A 4,541-nucleotide genomic window follows, 5' to 3' on the forward strand; every position below is an offset into this window, starting at 1 on the left:
AAACGCCAATTTTCACCGCTCCAAGAAAACGCAGACTCGTGCACATTTACTGAACGTTCTTTTTTACAAACCTGCAAGAAGTTCTCACAAAAGTAATATTCAAGTGTGTCTCCTTCCCACCGTAGTGCTGTGCAACGACGTTCTAACAAACTATTTGTCTCATTCGAATTGCTGACCATCATGTGAACTTTCAGTTAAACACAGGTGCCTCAGTAACTTTGCTTAATCGGGTCACGTACGAACAGTTAGGCTAATCACGCCTTTCTAAATCTAGTAAGCACCTAAACTGGAAACCGACAGGAAATTATAGAGCTTGGACTGTATAGTTTGCATGCCACTTACAAATCTCACACTAGGACAGTGAATTTTACTGTGTTGAAATCAAGAGACAGTGAGAACGTACTGGGTTTAGATGCCTTTGAATTTTTTGGACTTACCATCCAAGATAATGTACTTTCAGTGTCAGCTTTTGCGCCAAAAGACAGTGTCACTAGCTTGCTTAAAGAATTCGCTGACCTATTTTCAGAAGTAATGGGAAAAGCTAATAACTTTGTGGTGCATGTTACACTGAAAGACAATGTACAGTCTAAGTTTTTCCAGGCCCGACCGGTTCTAATTGCTTTAAGAGACAAAGTAGCCAGTGGACTGAAAGAATTGCAACATAATGGTGTAATTGCTCCCATTCAAGCTAGTCAATGGGCAAGACCTCTCGTTTCGTTGCCTAAGCCTTCTGGTTGCATTCGCATTTGTGTTGAATTTAACTCTCCAGTCAACCCACAGACAGTAGTTGACACTTATCTGGTATCTCGCCCAGAGGAATTCATGGACAGGCTTGGTTTAGGACGTTACTTTTGTAAGATAGACTTGCGTGATGCTTACTTGCAAATTCCATTGGATGAAGAATCACAAAATGTGTTTGTTGTAAATACACACTTAGGCCTGTTCACGTATTTGCCCTTCGGCAATGCCTCCGCACCTGCCATTTTTCAACGTTACTTTGAACAGCTGATTGCTAAAGTGTCATTTTGTTCAAACTACCTTGACGATATTGTCCTCTCAGGTCGTATGCCAGAAGAACGCATGGCCAATTTGCCTACTCTTTTCCGAGTGTTGTTAGAAGAAGGACTCAAGTGTCGTCTCGAAAAGTGTGAATCTTTTAAAACCGAACTACAGTACTTAGTCAGCCGAGCGTGGCTCATGTTCCCGCCATTATATTTTTTACACCCTGTTTTTAACGTACTTCCACCTCACTACGTTAACTTAAATTACTACTGTCACAGAGTTGCTGCGTTGCCTGACCGCGAGCGGCGTTAGCAGCGCGTATTGATATATCCCCTCTCGTAGTATCTTTGCTCGACTGCTGTTACTTCCAGGACGTTGTCTGTCATGGGGAGTTCACGTCGGGAGTTCGGGTCGCGAGTTCGGGCTCCAGTTGGGCTGCAGTTGGTTGGAACGCTTCTGGAGCGCAGTCCGGACCTGCCAGTCGGGAGTTGCAATGCGGCACTAGTGCAGTCGTGTCGGAGAAGCAGTGAGGCCTGCCTCGACATGGCTCACCCGACCATTGCCGCAACGCATCGCTTGAGCTGGGCCACGGTTTTGGTGGATCGTCGGTCGGTCGTCCAACCGGACGACGCGTTTTGGATCGCCGATCGTTCATGAGTCGGCTGTGTGTGTGTGTGTGTGTGTGTGTGTGTGTGTGTGTGTGTGTGTGGCGCGCGCGCGCGATCGACTCCCGATTTGTCTTCGTGCGTGCTTAGTTACTGTTGCGTATCGTTCCGGTCTTCGTTCAAGTGTTTGTCAGGTTGTGTGTGTGTGTAGTTGGCGTTAGTTCCACTGACGATTATTTTAAAGTTGTCGGTCGTCCCCATCGAGCGAGGTGTAACTGGTTCTCTGAGCGCTTCTGGGCCCCTTCAATTGCTATCTTGTGGAGCTTAGCTCGGTCTCTTCCGAGCGCAGGGATGTCGGGTAGCCAGTGGGCGTGTTTCCTCTGCACGGTTGGGTCCGAGCCAGTATTTCCTCCGCCGTGTGTGTCTGCAAGTGAATGCGAGACGCACCAGCAGTGCAGTGGCGACGGAGCAGCAGTCGCGGACGGACCAGCGGGCAGTCGGTCGGTTGCTGCGGACCAGAAGACATCTCCGCGCGGTGCAGTCGCCTGGGTCCCTGCGCAGTGTCGGAGCGTGTGTGGAGCTGCCCGATCGCTTCGAACCTCGTGGTACACCGACCCAGCACGTCAAAGTTGAGTGGTGATTTAAGTACTCAAGCCACCTCCGTTCATGTTGTGTCGTTTCTTGCGTTTTCACACCTTAATACGTTTGCATATTTGACTGTGGATAGTTACGTCCGTAGCATTTTGGTGTTTGAGTTCTCATGTTCCGATTTTGGCAAGCAAGTCGTTTGTCGGTCGGTCCGTGGCTGTCCCTTGGTTGGGTTCCGACGGATCAAGTGCAGTTGGACTCACCACCTGTCTCGCCTGAGTGAACGAGGGCAGACCGACCTCCCTGGAGGCTTCTGAGTGCCAACGGTGTTTAATTATCTGCTTTCAGCTACTCAAATTTTAAGGTTTATGGTTATTTTTTCTTTTTTCTTAAAAATTTTGCAAAATTAATTCTTAAATTTATCTTTCAAGCTTAAACATTGCGGCGGTGGTGGTGGTTAGTGTTTAACGTCCCGTCGACAACGAGGTCATTAGAGACGGAGCGCAAGCTCGGGGTAGGGAAGGAGTGGGAAGGAAATCGGCCGTGCCCTCTCAAAGGAACCATCCCGGCATTTGCCTGAAACGATTTAGGGAAATCACGGATAACCTAAATCAGGATGGCCGGAGACGGGATTGAACCGTCGTCCTCCCGAATGCGAGTCCAGTGTGCTAACCACTGCGCCACCTCGCCCGGTTAAACATTGCGGCCTTCTGCCTTTAAAAGATTATGGATATATTTTAAAATTTTGAAACTTAACTGTGGCCTTCAGCCATTGGTATTGCACTTTGCACATGTTTGCTGTTTTTTTAATTGCTTTATTGCTATCTTAATTGGAATTTATCTTGTTGATTTGTTAAGATTTCTTGTTTGGAGGCCTTCAGCCGTGAAAGAGTTACATTCGGTAGAGGTCCGGCTATGTGCCGCTTTGGTTGTAAAAGTTATTAAATTACAATAAATGACAATTGGAAGGAGAAACTGACCTCAACCTTTGTCCTTTTCACAATCTTACTACCTGTTCTGCCCAGTGGGTTTAGCGGGCGTATCACTTAGCTCATGTGATAAACAGTAGGGTGTACACCTTCTCCAATCTCATTTGCTTGCAATCCGTGACATGCCTGTTCCTCGCAATGTGCCTAAACTGCAGTTAGCACTAGGCAAGATGACATACTACATGTGGTTCATACCGAATGCAGCTCACATAGCGGCTCCATTGCATCACTTCAGTCGCGAAAATGTACCTATTGTGTGGACTAAAGACTGTCAAGATGCATTACAGAAACTCAAAAATGTTTTGCTTAGTGACAGATGTTTAGTGCACTTTTGACCCTGGTAAGCCAGTAGTTTTGCAAGTCGACGCTTCTTCCTATGGAATCGGCGCTGTGCTTTCTCACAGAAATGATGCACAGGACAGACTTCTTGCTTTTGCCTCCAAGTTGTTGACTCAGTGCAATTATTCTCAAATAGAAAAACAGGCTCTCGCTATTGTGTATAGTGTGACCAAATTCCATCACTATTTATATGGTCGTAAGTTCTACTTAGTGAGAGATCACAAGCCTTTGCAGTCCTTGTTTCATCCGTCAAAGCCACTTCCCACGCACACTGCTCAAAAATTGTAACTCTGGGCTTGTTGCTTTCGCAGTGTCACTATGAAACTGTGTATAGACTTACGGCAAAGCATGACAATGCAGACGCCATTTCCCGCCTTCCGATTGATCCAGACTCTGATTTTGATGCATCTGTTGCATCTTGTTACGAATGAATTGCTGGAATCTTTTCCCTTGCACTACAGAAAAACTGCACAGGTCACGGAAGCAAACCCAGATATGAAGAGTTTGTTGCATTACATTCGCTCGTCTTGGCCTCGTTCCTCAAACAATATCCAGAAGTCAGTTGTGAACCGATATTTTGCAAGTTGGCATAATCTCGCAGTTCAACAAGGCGTGATTCTCGTTCAAAACGGCAGTGAACAGTCCCTTGTGCTTACTCCCAAAATGTTGCAAAAGGATGTGTTGTGATTGCTCCATCAAGGACATTGGGGAATTGTTCGCACAGAAGAAATAGTTCAAATGGCTCTGAGCAGTACGGGACTTAACTTCTGACGTCATCAGTCCCCTGGAACTTTTAACTACTTAAACGTAACTAACCTAAGTACATCACACACATCCATGCCCGAGGCAGGATTCGAACCTGCGACCGTAGGGGTCGCGCTGTTCCAGACCGAAGCGCCTAGAACCGCTCGGCCACCGCGGCTGGCTTCGCACAAAACAATCAGCACGACGGCCCTCTACTTGGCAGGGCATGGACGCCTGCATAGAACAGATGACGTCACAGTGCGTCGCTTGCGCG

At 47.1% G+C, this 4,541-nt stretch overlaps 1 non-coding gene across 1 annotated transcript; it reads right to left on the reverse strand.

Moving 5' to 3' along the window:
• Window positions 1–2,812: 2,812 nt before the first annotated feature.
• Window positions 2,813–2,885, reverse strand: Trnaa-cgc (transfer RNA alanine (anticodon CGC)). The gene has a single exon. It is a non-coding gene; the product is annotated as a tRNA-Ala (tRNA).
• Between the last annotated feature and the right edge of the window lie 1,656 nt (window positions 2,886–4,541).

The sequence above is a fragment of the Schistocerca nitens genome, chromosome 1, assembly GCF_023898315.1.
Source record: "Schistocerca nitens isolate TAMUIC-IGC-003100 chromosome 1, iqSchNite1.1, whole genome shotgun sequence".
NCBI classification, from domain to species: Eukaryota; Metazoa; Arthropoda; class Insecta; order Orthoptera; family Acrididae; genus Schistocerca; species Schistocerca nitens.